Raw genomic sequence first — 24,154 nt, 5'->3', positions numbered from 1 at the left:
TTTGACAATAAATAGAATGGAATTTTAATAAATTAATAAAATACATGTCATATATTTAAAGAGTAAGCAGAAGCTAAAAGAGATATAAACAAATAAATGAGATGGAAGATTAAGACGGTAATTTTTTTCATATGGAAATGGTATGAGACACAACTCAAAGGTATTTTAAGCTATATTCAATACAATATGTCAAAATTTAAAAAGTAATAATAATAAGTATTAAGTAAAGATTAATAGCACAAATTTACTTACAAGGCAATCATCAGATCACCTAAAATGGGAGATAACATGATACAAAAAGAACACGGGCTTTGTATACAACCTGGGATCTAATGCTACCTTCTTTATATTAGGTACATGGCCTTGAATGAGTTATTTAACTTCAATGAGCCCAAATTCCCTACACATAAAACAAACTTAGTACTTAACTTACATGGTTAAAACAAACTTAATACTTAACTTACAGGGATAAAAGAAACAAATGAAACCACATATTTAAAGTGCCTAGCATAGTGTCCAAAACCTAAGTGCTCAAAAAGCATTTGTTTCTAATAACAATATACTGCTCTGACTCTCAAGCTACTATTTCCTAAAGCTATTCAAAATATTTCAGCATAATCTGAGGTCTTGATCACTACATATTTATTAACTGAACAGCGAGTAAATAGTATCCTTGTTTTATTAAAAATATGATGAAATATTAAATCAACAATTACTCTGAAAGAACAAATCCCTGTATTTTAAAATTTATTTCAAAACACTTGGAAAGATACATTTTAGGAAAACTTAAAAGAAATTAAAATGTGAAGAATGGATTTCTAAGCCACTTTTCTTCTTTCTCAGAAATATCTTTTCTAGAGAAAAAAATAAATCATTGTTTCCAAACAGACACAGATCCAGAGACATAGAAAACAAACTTATGATTACCAAGGGGTATAAATTGAGATTTCGAGATTTGCAGATACTAACTACTACGTATAAAATAGATAAACAAATATATACTGTGTAACACAGGGAACTATATTCAGTATCTTATAGTAACCTATAATGAAAAATTTGAAAAGGAACATATGTATGTATGTGTACGACTGAACATCATGCCAGACTTTGACACCACACTGTAAACTGACTATACTTAAAAAAAAAAAATTAAATTAAAACAAATCATTGTTTCATCACCCATGTTGACAGGTGGACAATGTGGGAAGATACTAAACCCTTTCACCTCAAATCTTTTATGTCTAGTTAAAACTTTCTCATCTCTAATGACCTATTCTCATTATATATAAACATATTTTAATCTACATGAATAAAAACAAATTTATAAAAATCCTCCATATTAAACTTAGAGTATTTCTTTTGCGGGGGGGTAATTACGTTTATTTTTTTATTTAAATGGAGGGCCTAAGGATTGAACCCAGGATCTTAGGCATGCTAAGCATGCACTCTACCACTGAACTACACCGTCCCATATAGAGTAATCCTTAAGTAAAATATTACTTAGATATATTTTCCCACATATATTTTTCCCAAAATATGTAAGTTTATTCTCTTTGGTCAAACTCTACTTATATAAGATGTGTATGTATAACTCCATAATTCTCAGTTGGAAAAGGTCAAAGAGGATTGCACATTAAAATAGATGTATTCTAAAACTACCATTACTGTGATTCAATTTTAGTCACCCTATTACACTTATGTTGAAATTTCAAATAACATTAAAGGAATTTTTTAATCAAAAGAGTGTAACTTTTTTTTACTAGTATTTGAGAAATACTAGTAATCAGGCAGATTTAATTAAAAGTAATTCTTATTGAACCACAGAAATAAATGACTAGATTCACCTAGGTTCAAGTATTTCTACTTTAGCATTGTTTGAATCAGGCTTTTTTCCTCATGAGATTCTTTGATTCAGACTCTCCTTAATTATACATTGGGAGCTTTCATCTGGCTTTGATAAATTCATGAACTCCCTGAAATTGTTTGAAAAGTTGTGAGATTAAATGTCACTGGGCTACAAAGATCACTTTTGGGAAATCTACACCTGAGGTTCATGAAGTCTGAAGTGTTAAGCATCATAAATTCTCACATGCCTATATGTGTTATACCATAAACTTTTACCATTCCCCCATTGATAAGATATAGGAGGAAGTAAACTAAAGAGTGACATACGTTACCTATAATATTTATACTTCATTGGCTTATCAATATGTTACCAATTATGAATAGAGTGGCTTTTAGATCACAAGCTGAAAAACTCTAAGAGATGCAAATTAAAATATCACTACAACTTAACTTTTTAAACTGAAAACATGAAAAACAAACATCCACATCACATAAGGGAGCTTAAGAACTGCACATAGTAGTAGTTATAATAAAATATCTCCTATAATACAGTAAAAAAAGAACAAAGGCTAGGATTTTTAAGAGAAATATTTACTACATATCCCAGAGCTTGTCATACACTGACATAATTACATAAGGGATTTACAGGCCAAAGTCACATGAGCAATAGAAGAAACTGAGAATGTTTATCTTGGAAGACAGAAAACTCAGAGTAAATATGAATAGTCTTCAAATATTTCATGTGGAAAAAAAGAACAATTTATTCTGTGTAATTGCTGAAAACTGAACCTGTGCATGCAAATTACAGGGAAACAAATGTCAACTCAATGGAATGGTTGACTTATGAAGAAATGTATCACCCAGCAAGAGTTGTAGATCACTTACCAGAGATGCTATAAAGGGAATTCTTGGATGCAGTGTTAGACTGGATGATTTTTAAGACTCCTTTCAACCACATAATTCAATAATTGATAAACAAAAAACAAGTCTACTAGAAAATAAGCCTTTCTTGAATATTTTTTTCTAAATATTGGTAATACAATTGAAGAAAATTAAATCACACTTCCTTTACCCAAACTGAATTTAGGTAAATTCAATTAAAACTTATTAACTAGCCTGGAGCAAATTTAACTTTAAATATCATTTCTCCACAATATACCATTTGTTAAATAGAATAATACTCTTTAATGCAAACATTCGTCTCTAAGTTTCTAGCTTCATAAAACAAAAATAAAAAATACTATCAAACCATACTGACTATATACAAATATTACTCAGACCAAATGAAAGAAAGGCAAATACTGTTTGATAGGTCTTCAGAAAAAAATCTCAAATCCTGGCTTTACTCAACAGTATACACTAAACAAGTTAACAATAATCTCATTTAAGTGCAGTGAACTTCCTTACCTCTGAGTTAGCATACTCTGTTTGTAACTTTTTGCATTCATCTTTGAGTTTTTCAGATTCTTTCTCACGTTCCAAGGTCATGTTATCCATTAGCGTTTGAACTTGGACCAGTTCTTTCTTTAGCACAGCAACATCTTCTATACCAGGTCTCTGAAGCTATGAAGCAACACATTTCCATTTCAATTAAAAATTACAGTGAAACTAAAATAACATTTTTAAAATAATTTTACTGCAAAGAAATCAAAATAAAAATAATCTTTAATGTCAATTATTAGATTCCGAACATCAAACACTAATGTCTTCCCTTCAACAGTCCTCTCCTTTTCCCGCTCTGCCTCATATTTAATAGTATTACCACTCAACGTGCAAACTAGCAAATTCACGGTTGTCCTCAGTGCTTTAATTGCTTTCCCTTCCTTCCCAAAGTACACTCACTGGTAATAACAATCACTTGATAAATGCTAAATTCTTTCATTTTCTATCTTAGGAAACTGGTAATAAAATGAAGGAGGAGCAAATATAAGCATAATTAGAGTCTGCTGCAGGTTCAATATAGTTGATTCATTTATTCATATATCTATTAAGTACTAAATAAAGGACAGGAAGGAGGCAAGAACAGATCCCAGGTTGTTAAGCCTGGGGAGAGTGCTGAAAATGGGTAGTACCAGTGACAGAAATATAGTTATGGAGGAAATATGATGACTTGATGTTACACTTGTCCAATCTGAAATCGAAGCTAGAAAAGTATCCTAAAAGTAGGTGGATTTACAAAACAAAGTTCAAAGGATGGTAAGATCAGAGATGCAGATATGAAAACTACTAAGTAAGACAGATAATATTAAGACAGAAACAATAAGAATGTTAACATCATAAATTATGTATTGTAAACTTCAATTTTTACTTTAAAATTCATATATGTAGGGGGTAAAACTATGGAGAATTTATTTCCTCCATTTTACTCAAGCTGTATTTCTAAAAAGTTTCATCAGAGTACATATTTTATTTTTCAATTTCAAATAAGGTTTATAGTCTAATAATGGTTTCTAAATTACCAGTTCAGTCTTCAGATCTTGAATTACAGTCACCTCTTTATTTAATTGGTCTGTCAGATGTGTCACTTTTTGTTCAGCAGCTTCTCGAAGACTCTTTTCTTCATCATATTTTGACTTTATATCTAACTAAGGATAGTTATATAAATACTAGTTTCATGACATTAACTTTAGGGAAAAACAGTTTTATAAATTATATTCCAGTACATAGCTATATCTGTATCTATCTATATATATATCACTCTAATTCAAATTCACATTCCTTAGATAACTATAAATATATACAATAAAATTGTGCTTCTAATTACATTAAATGATAAATTTAAAATGATCAAATGTCTTTGTCTACGTAAATTCCACACACTAAATTACTAATTAGCATTTTAATGTATACTTAATCATACATAATATTTTACCCAAAAGCATGTAGTTGAAAAAATTACATGTAATTGATAGCATAAACAAATACTAACTCTGTATTATTTAACTTCTTCAAAATGTTACTTGTTAATCTTTAAGCATACCCCAAAAGAAAATTCATCTTCTGTAAAGTGAGTCTTTTGAAAGGCAGAGATGAGAGGACAAATGAAACAATTTATAGAGCACTCTGTTATCATTATAGCAACTCTCTTACCATTAAATTCCATTAATCATCACCATATTAAGTCTAACAAATGCTTTATCACACTAAAATACGATGTTTATTTCTCAAACATACAATGGTAAAAAGGTAATGAGACTGATTTATTGGCTAAAAAAATTCTGATTCATTTTACCTGCGATTTCAGTGGCAAGTTGGGCTGCTTTCTGTTCAAATAAGTCTTTCATTTGCTTAATATTAAAATTTTCTGTTTGAGCTTCTTCTAATTGTCGTTCCAAAGACTGTAGTTCTACAAAAAAAGTACAGTAGCTATTGAAACACAATATTAATTACATTTCCTAATTGTTATTACTTATATTTTAATCATTGTAGTAATTAAAGACAATCAACATGAGTCTACTATCCAATTACAAGCAGAGTATCTTCACATTTCAAGAATTAAGCATATGTTTCATTTAAGGTCAAAGTCATAATTTACAAACATATAAAACAAATGAAAGGAATACTCAGCATCACACCCAAATGACATAAATGTTTGTTTAAAGATTATTTTGATTTCATATTTCAGTTATTGTCCTAAATCTGTCAACTGACCAAAAAGGAATACATTCTCTCCTCTGATAAAATGTACTATAATATGAAATGTAATTAGAAATGTTTTAAGAACAAGCAAGGCCTTATGTAAAATAATCAACTAAAATATGCAGTAAACTTCTACTATTTCATTCTAACAAAGAAAAGAGATATCAGAGGGACATTAAATACAACAGCTAACCTCAAAATATAATTCTGATTAATTCATTGAGCATTTCTCCAGTTAAAGTCCATTACAAAGATGCTAGTTTCATCTTTCCTTCATTTCAAGAGAAAAAGAGTGCATCTCTTTAATATAGATTTAAATTTTCACTAAACAACCATATTAATGTAATATTCCAGAATTTTGTTTATAACTTCAGAATATAATGATCTAAGGAGACACTAAGATTTTCGTTAACTGATTAAATTATGAAGTTCACAGGCAACAAACATGCTGCTCAGCCTAGAATATGACTGTTAATCTTCACTGTTTTAGAGCCATGAAGTATCCACAAAACAAAATTCACGTAGCAGGCATCAGAGAAAAAGAAATAAGAAAGAATGAGAAAGATGAAAAATAAAAATGGAAAAAACAATAGCTTCAAGTAAAGTTACCTGCTGGTGAATCAGCTACTAATCCATCAGGTTTAGACTCCTCAATGAAAACAAAAGACAAATGCATTAAAAGGAAAAGACAATGCTGTTACAATTGCCAATGTGAAAAAAAAAAATCTCTGAAAGCCACAATCTGTCAGGTAAGTAGCAAGATTTTGACAAAAATTAAATTTTGGACTGCTTACATTCTTCAAGATCACTAAGGTAACACTAAGCAGACTGGCATAAAGATCTAAATACAGCTCAGTTCCTCTAAGACTTTTTGTATGTTAACATATTATTAGATTTTTAGGTCTTGCAATAGATGGCATCTTAAATCCCATAAATCCAATAACAGATAAATAAGATAAATTATTACAATTATAAATATAGATTCTAAAGCAAATACTCAAGTTAGCAGGTAAGATTCAGTCCTATAATATTTGAAAATTTTCATAAGCTAAAATAGGCCATGAAGCAATCACTTCTAAAAAATGGCTTTTAAAACATAAATTTTTAATTCAGGATCATAAACTGTCTTTAAAAGAAGCAGAAATAAAGAATATATTCCATAAGATTTAATTTACCACATGCATTAGGAATAAAATAATATACCACCTGGTCATTACTTCCATATTCTAAAAATTATATATATCTAGAAGAGTTTAATAAGGCTTCTCACAGTGTATCTGACTTTTTATTTTCCTACACATTGATTTAAGCATATTGACTATTAATAATCATCAATATTTAAAATACACTTTCCCCAATGGTAAATTTCTTATTAAGGCAATTGCACTGTGGAAGATGTATTTAATGTATTATATGTAAAACAGTTGTCTCAAATGAGGAAACAATTTCCTCTGTGTTTTCAGGTACAGAAAACAATATAGCCCATTTCTGATTGTTAATAACATCTACATAAAACATGAGTAAGTAAACTATAAGTATTTTAGATTACTAAAAACCTCTTTAATGTATCCTCAATTACAGAAGCTGAATAGTAATAAGACTCATATCTTTTTATCCATTTGTTTTTCTTCTCTAGTCCGAATGACGATTTTTGATGAAAAGATAAAAAAGGCAAAAAGACTAAGAGTCACAATGTGCTAAGATAATGTGCAAAAGGATTATTAATTCCTTTATAAAAATATTAAAGCTACTGTTAAAGGGTATCCACTTTATTCTTATAAATGAAAACTATATATGCATTAGGTAAAATTATTCTAGGATTCTTTATGTAATTTTCGTATAAAAGTCAAGATAATTTTAGTGTAAAACTCGTAATTGGATTAAGACATTTCCTTAGAAAATATATTAAACTATAAAGATTATGAAATATATGTATATATTTATATATATAGAATCTAGGATATCAAACGAAATCACTAAAAATAACCACTTCTGTTACCACAGTGACTTTTCTTTTCCTCATGTATTTTTTTTTGTAAAGTTGTATAGCATATGTATCTGTGTGTGTACAAGGACACATAAAAATTTTTATTGAGTTTTTTAAAATCTAACATTAATACAAGAGTTTTCCCATGCTTTCAAACGATCTCCACTAATATAAACTATCCGCAGTTAATAGTTCTTTCCCTCCTAACAGACATTTTAGTGATTTCCAATTTGTCACCAATTCTTTGAAGAGTTTCACTGTTGTCTGAACTTATTTATACTTTTTAAACATTTAGATATATTGTCAGAAAATAAGAATAATGTAGCCTGATATAAAAAAAAAACCAACACATAGGTAAATGATGCTTAGTGGAACACCTTTAAAGAGTTATATCTTAGATTCCCATATTTTGGTTATATTCATTTGCATTCATTAATATTAAAACGGGTATACATGCAGGATATTAAACACACAGAAACAAATTAGGAAGTTATTCATATCAGGCCACCTGCTTACAAAAAAATATTATGCTTAATTTTCAGCAATGAAAATAAACAACTAAAAACACACTTCAAGTATTTAAAAGCAATTACTTGCTGATGTAGCCCTTGAAACTTTTCTAATTCTTTCTTTCATTCTTCTGAGTACCATTTTTCTTCCTAAAGGAAAAAAATGCCTTTTAATTAGTAAATTTTAAGACTTTTTTATCTGAAACATTAAAAATAAACACGTAAAATCATTTTTATTCTTACCTTAAGTGAAGCTTGTAGGTCTTGGACCTCTTGTCTAAGTAGTGTTATGTCATCTCTAAACATACATTGGGAAAAACAGGAATTAATAGTTAATGTTCTTTAACAAGTCATGGCTAGTGACTGTATATTAGTATTCTAGTTTTCTCAATTCTTAAAAAAACTACTGTACATTTTATGCATAGTGGAATATACATATAAATCCCTTAGGAGAATAATTGTATTCCTAGAGTATGTTACTTATAAGTGGAAGAACATTTTATCACGGAAATGATAGAACTGTCAAATGCCTGAGCCAGAAACAAAATACCATTAATTTACCAGCAAGAAGTATCCATGGCTTCCTATTGCAGTTAGTATAAAATCTAAACTCACTAATAAGGACTATAAAATCTGTACAGTCTAGTCCCTGCCTTACCACTCTCCCCCTCACTCATCTAGCTCCAGCATTACTGGCTTCTTTCTGTTCTTTGAGTCTGAAATGCTATTTCCTGGCAAAACTTCACATTTTGTTCCCTTCATCTAAGAGTCAGTCTGATACAGAATAGTGAGAGACCACCCGAAGTCCTAATGCAGGAGAGATTCCATGAGAAAACACATTTGGGATTATTATTCGGGGTATAAGAAACATGTATCTTCCCCTGTTGGATTGTAAACAGCAGATAAAAGGACCCTCCTTGCTCCATGCCACTGCAATGCTGCCATGGTAGAAGACACAATAACTGAAATGAGTAGACTGAAAATACTCAAATGAATTCATTCTAGTACAAAAGGAATAGGAGAACAGGATCAGTTCTAATGATGGGGAAGACCAAGTCCACTACAGCACAAGCATATGAGAAAGGTAAAAGATAACGGGACAATACTGGTGGAAGAATTATTCTCTAGGATGGGGGTGGGGGTAGAGAGTAAAGGGACAGAATCAGCTTCATCTGTGAAACATGGTTAATGATAGGAAAGGAAGGAAATTGCCAACAAAGAAAAATGTAAAAGATGGAGAATTGAGTCCTCTATTTTTTGTACTCATTCATAAGTAAAGAATTAACTCATTGTTCCACAGAATTTGTCTACTCCAGACTCTCAAGCTGTTCAGTTTAACGGGGGAAGTAAACATGTAAACAAGTAAAAGCAATAGACGATCATCAGTTCTATGACAGAAATAAAAGCAGAGGCATAAAGACAGTGATCACTTCTACCTAAAAGCACTTCATGATGGAGATAAACTCTGAGGTAAAGTCTTTAATCTCTGAATACAGAAGTAAAATTAGATAATAGATTCCTGTGTCTTTTGTTGACTCTTAAAATTTATCTTTATCTGACACTTTCACTAATTTTCATTTCTCTGTTGTGTGTGTGTGTGTGCGTGCATCCCCATCCCTCCCTCTCTCCCAAGTGGCCCTAGGAACATATCTATTTGTAGAGACCACAAGCCAACTGGAGAAGACTTAGTCTTTACATGCATACGGACAATTGTGGGTGTGTTTTAAGTTTTCCTTACTATTTATTAATCTTCCAAATCCATGTATAAACTAAAATGATGAAGAGAGGAATTAATAACAATATACTTGAATGGCTCATAATAAATTGAATCAAATTGCAAAGAAGATAATCCAATTCAGTTTCTAATTGGGTGAACTTAGTTATTCCAATTAATCTTTTAAAAAGTGCCACTTCAACAAATTTGTGAGAGTAATTTGCCTATCAGTGTTTAGAAGGAAATATAATGAACTCTGTTTTCAAAATATCAACAGTGAGATGTTCCTTTGGAACATCAAAAGATACCTAGTAGGCAACTTGGGAGATAATTCTAGGTTGGGAATGTAGTTTAGGAGGAAGTCATAGATGTAGATATCATCACACATATAGAGGAAGAGGAATACATTAAACAGATCAAAAAAGAATGATAACAATGGTATGTTGTCTCAAAAGAGCAGAACAAAAGACAGCCAGTAAACCAAATTTGCAGAGACTGTGACATATGGTCTACAAAGATGGCTGCCATCAAGTTCTTCCCTTCTCATATGTAAAAGCCACCCCTTCACTGAAAGACAGTTTACTTCTTGGCCTCTTGAATCATAACTGGCATTGAGTAGTCTTGTGGCTACTTAAACCAATAGAATAGGGCAGAAGTGACATTCAGACACTTCTGAACCAAACCTTAAGAAGACTGACAGCTTCTGCTCCTTTCCTCTTGGAATGCTCTTTATTAGGACCTAACTGCTATCCTGTGGGCAAGTCAAAGCAGCCACATACACAGGTCCATATAAAGGAGAACTGAGCCCCCTGACATATAGCCCCAGCTGAGCTGCCAGCCAGTATCCAGTTATATCCCCCAGCCATGAATGTGAGGCCATTTTGGCCCTTCTGGCCTTTTCAAAACCCAAGTCTACATAACTTAAGGCAGAACCACCCAGTCAAATCAAAGAATCATGAGAAGTAATACACTGTTAATGTTTTAAACCATTAGGTTTTGAGTGGATTATTACACAGTAATACGTAACCAAAACAAAGGTCTACTAAGATAAAAACTGAAAATAATCCTTTTTTTTTTTTTTTTTAACTGTTGGGCTTTGAGGGAATAGTTTCAGAGCATGGTAGGGCAGAAACCAGGTTTCAGTGAGCTAAACATTGGATGAAAAGTTAAGGGTAGACTGAATGAAAATTCACGTACTAGGCACTAATTCGTAGATGAAAAAGCAGCTCTGTTAAATTGACACTAAATATAAAGGCACTTATACATGATTTAATATAAATATATATTTTATATCTATTTCTTAACAAATGACAAAAGAATGGTACCAAAATTATTAACTCATACACAAAAATCTTAAAGAGCATTAATAGTCACATGAAAAGGAAAGATTCACACATCCCAACAGCACTGGTTTTCCCACATATTTTAACAAATTAAAACAACCATATTTTATAGTTCTTTATTATCAACCATAATGTGGTCATAACCAACTATGAGCCATTTTTTAAAGAAAAACATGAAACAAATTTTTTACAAGTAGAATAAAATCAAGATTTCTCCCTTAGTGGGAATATAAGATAAAGAGTTTTCACCAATAGCAGAAGAAAAGGAAAGTTATATTGTTGAATGCCTTTCTAAGTAATTATATTTTAGCTTGATTTAATTTTAAAATGGTCAGGCAAAATTGCCAAGAAGCAGAATGTGTATGTGTGCTTGTTATTATATTGGTGATTACAAAAGAAATTTTTAAAAATAATTATTAAATTTAACTCTTGGCTAAATTAATTATTTTAATAACTTACTATAAAATCTTCTAAATAAAGTATATCATTTTTTATTAAGCAGAGTATGCTAAATATAATTTAACCTTTTGATAAATCACAACCTTCTTTCAAAACATATCCTCTGAACCATGTTGTAGATGCTGATATAGTTATTGGTCAAGGATAGAATAAGTTATAACAATAAAGGAGGAAGAAAAAAAAACAATAAACGAGGAAGCCACAATAAATGAAGACAGATTTAAATTAAATAATATAAAAACACTATTTTCAAAAACTAAGTATTCACAATGAAACAATGGTATCACACACATTCACTACATTACACTTCAAAACTATTATACTGCACCGCTTCAGAGCAAGAGCTTCTCCTCCATGACCTGAATCATTGCCAGCATCATGAACTGCCTCATAGTGTTTGAAAAGTTCATCAGCAGATCCAAGAGATTTCATACACTGGGGACATATGAAACCCTAAGAAAGAGAAAAAGGTTTCAAAATAGTATTTTAGTATTGCAGAATAACCGTTTGTATGTTATGAAATACAGTCACATGTATTATTCACACCAATGGTACCATTAAGTAAACTCTATGGTGTTAAGTCCAAATTCTGGTATTGCGCAAAGGTACGTCACTGCTTATCCTGGATGCAGTTTACAAGATACAAAGAAAACCCTTACAACCTTCTTTTAGGTTGAGTAAATTAATGGTAAGAGAGTTTTATCCTGAAAAGTCAATTCTAATCTCGAAGTCTAGTTGAGAAGATTTGTCTTCATATCCTCCATCTCTCTAGACAATCCTCTTCGTAGATAATACCTGCTCCAATCTACTTCAAAGGAATGATAACCAAAAAATTAAGAACATGAAGTACTCTGATCATTGAGAAAAAAGGTAATGTAAATAACTCATAATTACCACAGAGTTATCTACAATGGTTGAGAAGTATTCTAGTCAGTAATGCTAACCGAAGACTAACATAAAAATTTTAAATTTACATATAGCCCTGTACTTCTCTTCTAAGAACTTGTGGTTCCTCCATACCCCATTTATACTTCTGTAATTTGTCTCTTCAAAAATTAAGTTTCTTGAATTACCTTAAAAAATATATATATATAGTCTATATATATATAGTCCTGTAAAATAATAAAAACTTACAAATAATCCCAGAATGACTATATGGTTATGGCATACAAGGTCCTTCATGTGTATTACCCGAATGACCTAACCAGTCTGATGTCTGGACACCCTTCCTTACTCTATACAACATGGCTCAACTATACTGAAGTACCTATGCTTCTCTGAACACACCATGGTATCTCACATTTTTATCCTTTTGTATGTATATTGCTATTTTCCTCCAGCATTATTATTAGTGTGTCAAGTTTCTACATTCACTGCGACACACAACACAAAAAAAGATTTTAATCTATGTTTCCCTAATGGCTAGTGTAGTATTTTGAACATACCATGTATTTCTATACTGTGTATTTATTTAGTGAAATATGAATAAACCCAGTAGGGAAGAATTTGGGGGGCGGGGACAGAAGAGCTTCAATAGTTTGCAGATCACAAAGCTTCCAAGGGACAGATTGAGCTAACTAATAAAAACTCTGGATACATAAAAACTAAAAATAAATAAATAATTTGTGCTCTTTTGTTGGCTGTTACACAAGTAATATACCCTTACTTATCATTTGTGCATATTATATGGCAAAACCAAGGCTCACTGAGCATAACATTACCAGACAATGGTGTAACAAGTATATATAAATGATTATAGGAACACAGGAGGAGAGGTATCCAACTTTGGCTGTGGTAGCAGTTAATGCTTTACAAAAAATACAGATACACATACATATTGTGTATATGTGTATATATACATATATGTAGAGATATGTATATATGAGACATTAGAATTAGGTACTAAAGAATAAGTAGGAGGAAAGAGACTAAATAGAAGTTTACTTGTCAGAAATAAAGGCATTCTAAGCAAATGGAGGAGCATGAACAAAGATGAAGGAAATGGTATGAAATACAGTCGTGCTGCATTTAGGAAGCAGAGGTCTGTTCTGATTACAGAGCAAGAGTGAAGGGCAGGGGCACTATAGGTGAATGAATGCAATGATCTCCAAGAAACTCCTAAAATAAGCAAAGACAGTAGTACTGAGGCTGTGCATTTGGACATCAGAATAACGCATCAGGATCCACAGATATTTGATGCTCTGCTGAATTTGATGTCTTCTGAATGAATGAATGCTCCCAATCTATGAGTTAATCTAGCTGATGTTATGCTCTTTTTTTAAAGCCACCTATTATCTACCATCATGTTTCATAACCGCTCTATATTATGCTTTATTTGGCATTCTTGTAAACTTCTGCCCAGTAACTACTGTATCACACAAGTTAACATGCTTTTGGTGCAACAGCACATAAACCCCTATAATATTTAGCTTGTCATCTCTCTTTTGCGTCTCAGCTTCTTCTAGTAACTAGAAGGCAAATTACAGTGTTCCTCAGGGAATCCACACCCCGTTACATTATTTAATCTTCACAACTTTGGCTTCTTGACTATTGTCTCTACTTCCAGGTTTTGGCTTTAGATACCTAAGTATGCCAAAAAGCTAGTGATCACATTAAGGTATGTCATACCCTCTTAAAGCTTCTAAGTATTACCAGATTAATATTCCAGAATGAACTGATTCATCCCTAAAGAGAAATTTTAGAAATTCAGTAATAAATATTTAGTTATAGAAATATTCCACCTAAGTAAATTTTCCATGTGATTAGAGCTTTCATGGATGTTTAAATAAAACTTCAGTTTGGGGACATTTCTGATAAAAATAAATCTTCCTAAAGTACATATATGCACTTTCTCACCTTCTTAAATAGATGATATTAAACCTTTGCTTAATGTCTAAGCAGCATAAATATTAATCACTGAATGAGTATCTTCCACTCTGTGAATTCTGGCAAGCATCTTTAATTCCTGTAACCACATTTCAGTTTTTTCTAAACCCTGTTTTGTCTTTCAACAATCATTTCTAAAAATTATTCACGTGCTATTTCTAGCAATGCTAGCCTCATATGAATGGGAAGGGTATACTGGGGGGGAGTCTATTAAAACTATATCACTCATTTAAAATAAAAGTAAAATAAGCTCAGAATGAATATCTGAGAGATGTCCCATGAATGGGACTTTGTGATACTAATTCTGGATATTAAGAGATTCCTCTATTTTTTCTAAAATATTGTCAAGGGGACTGAAGTTGCTAGATAGCATAAAACACCAAATAATAAAATACTCAAAATAGCTAGCTACATTTATTTCCCTTAGTCATTCCAAATTTCTCACCAACTTACACACACACACACACACACAGGTTAAAAGCAATTAAATACCTTACTCTTAGCTTTCAGTTATCTGCAACCCTTTCTCAGATCCACTGTAGCTAAGAGCTTATCTTAACTTGATACTGATGATACCCTGTTGTACCAAGTATCCTTTCAGGTAAAAGGAAAGTTCTTATTAAGTGACAGGGAGAACAGGTTGTCACTTTTGATTCTGGCTAGCCGATAAAGAAAAGCTGACCCATATGTTCTGGAAGAAAGACAACTGGTAAAATGCTAAGCAGAGTTCCAAGACTTTTATGCCTCTATCTTTGTTCACACTGCTTCAGCTAGTTTAACTGTATCCTCCCACAGGCACCCGTTCCCCCATCACCCTAGAGAATGTCTGGTTTAAGTGTTCCCCACCAAAGTTTTTCTGCAGTTTCCCTTAAGTTGAATTAGACATTGCACTCTTTTGCAAATATGTATCATAGAAACTTCCTGGCATAGAGATCATATCTTATTTACCTTTTTTTTTTTATCCCTTTTATCTACCAAAATACCTGGAACATAAGAGGTACTCTATTAATGTGTTAAATAAGTGGAGGTTTGGTGAGATTGTGTTCCTTATATGTCATTATCTCATAGGAAAAAGTAAGTGTGATTTTTTTGTCTTTCATGGTTAAAAAAAAGTTTCATTCTTTTATAAAACTTATAGAAGAATTTTTTAAAATCTATGCCTCTATTTGGTTATAGAATACTGTAGTCATTTTCAAAGGAAGAGACATAGCAGGATCATCTGAGAAACTGTTTCCAGCCTAAAAATTGGCAACAATTCCCCTCACTGGTTCCCACCCCTAGCCTTAGATATGCTTAGATATGCCCCACACACTACAGAGAAACATTTGGGTAACCCACAGTTCATGGTAAGTATGCCTCATTCTTTCCATCAGGTCTGGGTAGTCAAAACAGAGGTTGAAACAGTGGTAGACCCAGGTTCTAATGCAGTGTATTTTCCCAAATAAAGACAGTGACAGTTCACATGCAAAGTCGTCTTTAAGAGTAAAGCATTAATCTAAAACATTGTAATATATTCACCGATAAAACATTAACTAATAAAGATATAATTATTGAATAAAAAACTCACTTTATATTTCAAATTTCATGGCAAAATTTATGCAAAAATATTAACTTAAATGTTTATATTTGTTTACAGATTCACAAAGAATAGCCAAGCCAACTTCCCAAGAGCCTCTTTTCCTTATTGAAGCTTCTTTAAAGCATGCATAATTAAAGCAATCCATATTCCCTTGTAGCATAAAAAATTAAGCAACACCAAGGCCAGGAAAAACAAAGCTATTTTGAGCAACCCATAACCAAGCTGCTAAAACAAAATATATAGGACCCACAGTAACACTGGAGTCATTAAGAAGTTCCTGTCCTCTTGTCTCATTTTCAGCGTGCACTTTCTGGTAATGCTCCGACAAATCAATAGCAGTTATACATCTTTTCATACATAATGGACAGATGAAACCCTGTGAAATAACAACTTTTAGGAGGATATACATAAAGTTATTTATGAAACAAAATATAGACAGTAAAAACAGACATAACAGGAAAATAATTAGTATATCTCTTTTTAGTATATAGAAAGGAAATTTTTAAGCAGTAACTGCACGAAAGGTGAAAGACCTATCCAAAGTAGGACTTTGAAAATTAGTTTCCATCCTCATGCTACAAGTTTCCTCTGGTTCAGTATTATAGTAACCAGCTGCTTCAGTTGGAATATAACTACTCTTTTTGTTTATAATACTTCGTTCTTGCTTATCTGAGAGCCATTATTGGCAAACTAGTTTTTATTTTAGATCAAGAAATGACTGGCAGTTTTAACAAATACCTTTATGTAAGATAACATTCTCAACAAAAAAAAATTCTTATGATGAAAGCAATTTTTAGTCTTCACCATATTCCACTAGCCTAAGATTCTTCTTGTCCACACCCATGTGTTCCAGTAGGTAGGTTTCTAGTAGGTAACCTTTTATTCTAACTTTATGAGCCAAATAAAATCATTTAAAAACAATTTCCCAAAATCCCTATACCTAACAATATCTATATTTTAAATGTGAGATGTTACACTTATCTTTGGTTTGGGGTTTTGTCAGACAGGAACAGTAAAAGGATAAGAGGATAGAGGAATTGAGAGGATCAAGGAGAAAGTAAATTAAATGAAGACAGTGGTGAAGGACAATAGGTTATAAAGTTTATAATGTTATGGGTTTGGTGTCAAAAATAGATGTGGTTTTGAGTCACAACCAATATTGACTATATGAATTTTAAAAGTCACTTTATTTTGCTAAATATCATTTCCTCATCTATAAAATGGGGCTGATATTAGTATCTGTTCTTCTAGAGTTATTGTATAGTATATAAAATGCTTAGTACAGTGCCTGAGACATTATAAGTGCTAAACAAATATTAACTGTCATTGGATGTACAGTTAGAGAGTAAAGGAAATGAAGCTAAGAAAGGCTGAGAGACTAGAATAAAAAATAGAAATTAAAAACCTGAAATACTCAGTAAGGCCAAAGAAGTTAAGTAGTGAGGAGAGAAAAAGTTTTTGCGAGGACAAGCGGTTAAGGTAAAGAATGCAGAGATACGATTTTATTTAACATTTCAGATGAAACTATTCTACCTGATAAGAAGATGGAAGGTACTACCATGGGCTTGAGTAACTAGAAAAGAGGTAATAAAGATCATTGGCACTGATAACATTAAGAACTGGGAGGCTAAGATGTTCCTTGAGTCTCTAACATCACTTAGGACCATAGCAAGCAAGAAGACTGCAAACAAATGTTCCAAAGTGAGAAGCAAGGCAGGGTAGCAGTTAAAAGCCAGTTCTGGGCTTGAAACCTGGATTCATACCACTCTTAGTAGCATGTATGACCTTCAATTTCTTCATCTTAAAGGAGGTAAAAATAACACCTACTTCATATGGGGGAGTCACATGAGATTTAAATGAAATAATAAATGCTAAGTGCTTATCACAGCATCTGATATAAAGAAAACATTCAATAAATGTTAGCTATCATTAATATCATTGTTCCTTTTGTTAACAACCCTTAAATGGGACTAGCTAGGGGATGAAAGTAAGGAACATGAATTCACTTTTTTTCTTTTTACTGATGAAAGTGCTGTCTTCCAGGCAACCACAGTCCCGAGTACTAAAACTACACAATAATTTTTCAAAAGAATGCACTGTTGCATTTTTACCACAATATATTTATGCTGCCTACCATTTTACTCATTTCTTCACTGTAAGCATCCGCATATCATTCAATCATTCATTCAAAAAGTATTTACTGAGTGTGATTACTAGGTCATTATGCTACCGTGCTGAGAACACAATGGTAAAATAAAATGAAGTCCCTACTCTCAATAAGCTTGCAGGGTTCTTGAAAAATTTACTAAAGAAAATAATCACATTTTACACTCCACTAATCAGAAAATCCTATTAAAACTACCTTCAAAATATATTCAGAATCTCAGGACCTTTACTGTTATCGCTTGATCCAAACCACCCTCACAGTGTACATGGATCACTGCAATAGACTTCCAACAGTCTCTCTGCTTCTACCCTTACCCCACTAACAATTTTATTTTCCACAGAGCAGCTAGAGTGTATCCTACAAAAACGTAAATAAATTTTGTCGTTTCACTGCACAAAACTCCCAAGTGACTTCCCATCTCACCAAGAGTAAAACACCTAAGTTGTTACAAAAGCCAAATGGCCCTATGAGGTGGGCCTCATTACCTCACTATCCCAGCCTCCCCTCACACTCACTGTGCTGGAGCCACAAAAGCTTCCTGGCTTTTTCATCACGCCAGGCATGCTCCCACCTCGGAGACTGTCTACTTGTTCCACATGCCTGCAACATGCTTGTTCCAGAAGTTCACATGACTCATTTCCTCACTTCCTTTAGTTCTTTCTGAGCTATCCACTTTCTTAGAAACATCTTCCCTGACAATCCTATTTGAAATCGCACCCACCCAAAATACTTTCTGTGCCCCCTTCCCTGCTTTTATTTTTCAAAATAACACTGCCTCCTTCTGTACAATTTTAGTGTGATTTGGGTTTTTTGCCTGTTTCTACCCACTAGAATATAGGTTTCACCAAGATAAAAACTTTTTACTATTTCACTCACTGCCATATCTTCAGCATTCAGAACAGTGTCTGGCAATAATAAATATTCGACCAAGAACTGAATCTCATAATAATAGTCATTACCAAAAGGATAAGGAATACTTTTCCATAGAAGAACATGGAAGAAGTCTCCATCCTACATGTGAGCCAAGGAAAGTTTACTGAAAAAAAGTAATTATCTGCGATGAGACTTGAAGGATAACCAGATGTTAACCAAGAAAAATGAAAAGCCAAGAACAAGTAAGGCATAGAGATCAGCATATTCAAAAGTCCAAAGATAAGAAAAAACTTGGAACACCTTAAAATTAGGAGTTCATTATGCCTGGATCAAAGAACATTAAAGAAAAAAAAAAACCACATATATAAGGTTGACTGATTTCCCACAAAAGTAAAAATTTAATGCCATGGGGAAAGGTAACATTTTCAACAAATGGTCCTGACAGGCATATGGGGGGAAATGTGATTTCCATATTCACATGGAAAAAATGAAACTCAACCAGTACCTCATACCATACATAAGAATTTAAAAGAAACCACAGACTTAAATGTAAATGCTAAAATGATTTTTTCATCCTTCAGTCTTTTTTTCTGAAATATAGTTGATGTACAATATTATATGTTACAGGTGTACAGTATGATTCACAATTTTTAAAGGTTATACTCCATTTATAGTTACTATAAAATATTAGCTACATTCCCTGTGTTGTACACTGTATCCTTGTAGCTTGGGTTTTATTTTTTTAATCAGGAGAAAGTTTTGCAGTCTTGGGGTAGGCAAAAAATTTTGCAGAACCCAAAAAGCACTAACCATAAAAGAAAAGGATGACAAACTGCACTTCACCAAAATTTAAATCTTCTTCCCTTTGAAAGACATCATTAACAAAATGAAAAACAAGCCAGATTGTAAAAAAAATATACACAACACATATTTCTGATTGTGGTATAAGGCCTAAAATTAAGGCCCAATATTATATGCTGCCTTGACAACTGGTGAAACTGGAAGAGCTTCAATGATCTAACTACAAGCTCCCCTCCTTACTCTGCTCCAGCAGATAAGGTCCTCTAGCCCAAAAACCCTCCTCTTCACTGGGAGCAGGCACAGGGCCTGCTTAAGCCTGAGCAGCAGGTTTCAGTTTCCTACCAGTCCCTGGAATTATTCAAACAAGCCAATCACATCTCCTGTAGGAAGCAGACACCTCACCTTCCTGATACTATAATGACTGCTTCTCACAGCCTCTGAGTGTTCGTTTCTTCCCCAAGTGCAATCCTTGTGTGGCCCTACTTGGCACACAGTGTCCTCCTCACCTGGGCTGTGAGTATATGTGAATAATAAACTGCTGTTGATCTCACTTATCGAGTGTCAGGTTAATTATGTGTTGAGCCATCCCCATAAGTCTAGGGAGGGGCTTCCCTTAGCAATGGGGTGAATAGGAGGCAATCAAAACACTGACAAAGGACTTGTACTCAGAATAGATAAAGTCATCTTACAATTCATTAATAAAAAGATAATTCAGTTTTTTAAGTGGTCAGATTTCCAGTTCCAGATAAAATGGAATAGATACCCTTCTTTATTCTTCCAGCTAAACACAGCTAAAATCCCTAGGCATTATATATAAAACAAACATAAGACAATTTTGACAGATAAAGAGAGAAACACAGACCAGCTAAGGAGCTCAGAAGCCAAGGACTGAGACAGTGGTGAGTACTCTGCATTTTCTTTTTGCATCATATATTCTAAACTAGGTGCTAGAGAAGCCGGCAACCTGGAAACTTCAGTGGACCCTTACCACTTACCAGTGGACAGCACCACAAGAAAAGGCTGCTCTCCCTAGCCAAAGGAGCAGAAAAACGAAGATTGGATTTGGTAATATGGTGGTCATTAGTGAGTGCTTTCAGTGAATACTAAGGATGGAAACCAGACTGGAAAGGGTTAAAGAGTAAATAAAGACATTTGCTTCTGCAATGTGATATAGTAAATAGTCTGAACAACTACCCTGACAAGAACAACTGACATAAAAAATCACTTATTACATTATATATTATATGTATTATATATTTGTTATAGACTGAATGTTTATCTACCCTCAAAATTCATTTGTTGAAATCTTAATCCCCAATGCGATGGTACTAGGAGATGGGATCTTTGGGAGATAATTCAGTCATTAGAGTAGAGCCATCATGAGTAAGATTAGTACCCTTATAAAAGAGACCCCAGAGAGCTCTCAAACCCCTTCTACCATGTGAGGACAGCCATCTATAAACCAAGAAGCAAGCCTCCATCAGACAAAGAATCTGCCGATCTTTGATCTTGAACATCCCAGTCTCTAGAACTGTGAGAAATAAATGTTTATTGTTTAAGCTACTCAGTGCTTTTGTTATAATAGCCTATACTAAGATACTGTTATATATATTATTATACGTAATAATATATAAAATGTGAGAAAAATGAGCACTAAAGCAAGGTATTGCTTTATTTCTATTTCTTTAAAATCCTGGAAGCCATATTTCAAATTTCATTTAGATGGCTGCTAAAGGAACAATGTTAAAACCTAGAGTTTGTTCAAAGTGGGAAGCCAACTTCAGAGTAAAAGGGAAATAACCTGAGAGAAAGATTAAGAAAAAAAGAGACTGAGGGAGGGGGAGAGACATCGACCAACATCTTAAACAAGTCTGTACCTTAGCATGGGCTAACGGAAAAAACAACATCTCCTGAGAATTCATAATCACCAATAACCCTTGGGTGGGTAGTTGGATTTTACGCTAGTGAGTAATCTGAAGAATTTCAAGCACCAAACTTAATTTAAGGGAGTCTCAGGTTAATGGCACCTCTAAAGCAGTATTTATACGCTGATGGGAATAATTTGTGGCATGGGTAAAAATCAAAATCGTAGGAGGGAAAGATGATAAGCTGAGAATATGAGAGAGAATGGAATCCAGAGCAAAAGCAAAATGACTGAAGTCTGATAGCAAAAGAGACCTGTCTTTCACATACAAAAGTAAGAAAAAGAACAGAGGTGCAAGTATAGCTTTTAGTGACAAAATGAGCACATTCATCTAATGGTTCCTATTTTCTCAATGATGTTGAGAGTGACCAAAGGAAGGTGAGAATAAGGTAAGACACACAGAAGATTTAAGGATAACAGAGAGAGTACAGCTATCACAGACAACAGAAAAGGGACCCTGATAAGAAAGCACAGCAGGATTACCAGCCACTGCTCACTACCTTTTGGAGATTCTTTGTTGTTTTTGGTCTGAATGAGGTCAGCAATTACTACTAAACTCCTTTCCAGGGTTACAACTGAGCACTCTGAGCTCATCACATCATGAACACAGTTTGGAATGTTTTCCTTGAATGTATTTCCTTAAACTTGCTCATAATATAAAGTTCAACTGATACTTTCCTTCTCACTTTCACAGTCTTGTTACATCATATTACAGTTAATACACATATACATGAAGACAGATGGCCAGAAAGAGACAAAACAGAAAGATGAATGGATAGAGACATACCCAGAAACAAACACAAAAATAGACTCACCAACCAAGAGGTGGGGAAGAGTAGAGAAAAGGGGACTGGGTAGATAGTACAGTTAGATTCAGAAAGGGACAACTGACAAAAACTGTCAGAGCAGAAACACAAGTGTATCAATCTCTTAGGGGCAGTATTATGGGTGGTTTTTATGTTCTTCTCTCATCTTACCTCCTTTTTCTGTGATGATCATATATTGTTTGTTAAAACTAATAATAATAAAGCAACTACTAAGGCTGACTTTTGGAAAAATGAGGGTTTTTTTAGACTTATTTACTTTATCCATTAATTTTCAATAAGTTATCAAAGATAAAAGTTCTTACAAAGTCATAAATGAAGACAACAAATAATGTATAAACTTTATAGCTAATCTAATCTTTCATTAGCTTAGTAGTTCATGACAGTACAAACATAATTAGATACTAATCAACTGTAATTCTTCACAGATTTAAAAATCTTCATTAAGTTGAGATGACATTAACATTAAAGACAAATTGGTACTACTATTTTTCGGTCTTAATATACACTTTCTCAGTCTCAACTAAGCACAAATAGCTATCCATAAATATGATTCAAAAGGTGCTTTTCAATTTGTAAGAAAGATTTCTGAGAACTTTTTCTACAAAAGTTTAAATTACCAGTTGTTACTTGAAATATTTGCTATTTTTCCTTAAATATTGAATTTTATTGTAAAATTTTATTTTCATACCTCTGAAGAGCTTTCATTAGTGACATCCACAGTGTTTACAGGAGCTGCTGATGAATCTAAATCAGAACCTTGAGAGCCAACTCTCCCAGGAGTCTGAAACACAAGCAGAAGGGGGAAAATCAAATTAAATATTAACAATATATTCATAAACTATTTAATAACCTAAACAGTAATCAAGGCTAGCCTTATACATAAAAGTAGACATCCTCTCAATAATAACAAACAGTAGTAGAAGCTATCCTTTACTGGAGACCAACTGTACCTAATATTTTATCAAGATCTCTACCTGGATTCTCTCAGTTTTAGTTTTTTTGAAACTAATAAAGTTTATTTTTGTATATAGTGCTTTATCATCCTCATCTCACTTTCACAGAATATCTTATTTAATCACAATGACATCTCTGAGAGAGGCAGGGATAATGTTATCTCTATAGATAAGAAAAGAGAGAAAATATCACAAAGCAGCTAAAAGATTTCTCAAAATTGTACTGTTAAAAAAAAAAAAGGAAGCAGAACCAAAATGCTAAAATTTTAATTCCTCTTGCATTGATCTCTACTACACCAACTAAACTACAATTATTTGAGGGGAGCTAAAAAGATCAACACAACACACATTATCTAGTCACCCATCCATCTACCACCATACTAACCATTACCAATCTATCTCCAATACTTAATATTCCATTGTCAGAGACAGTTTGGAGGGTTCAAGATGATGGTGTAAAAAGATCCTGAATGAACCTCCACCCACAGACACAACAAATATACACTTACCTATGGAATAGTTCTCCCAGAAAGGGACCTGGAAACTGAATGAACAGAACCTCCACAGCAAAGGGTAAAAGGACAGCAATGAGATGGATAGGAGAGGCAGTCACAAAACCAAAACTACAGCAAGCCACAATTGGGAGGG

The 24,154-nt window shown here is 32.9% G+C and overlaps 1 pseudogene; it reads right to left on the bottom strand.

Moving 5' to 3' along the window:
• Positions 1-24,154, bottom strand: part of LOC141577134 (early endosome antigen 1-like) — a 64,491-nt pseudogene that overhangs the window by 15,834 nt on the left and 24,503 nt on the right.

Source organism: Camelus bactrianus, chromosome 3 (assembly GCF_048773025.1).
Source record: "Camelus bactrianus isolate YW-2024 breed Bactrian camel chromosome 3, ASM4877302v1, whole genome shotgun sequence".
Taxonomy (NCBI): Eukaryota; Metazoa; Chordata; class Mammalia; order Artiodactyla; family Camelidae; genus Camelus; species Camelus bactrianus.
This window is presented reverse-complemented; position numbering and strand designations above follow the sequence as displayed.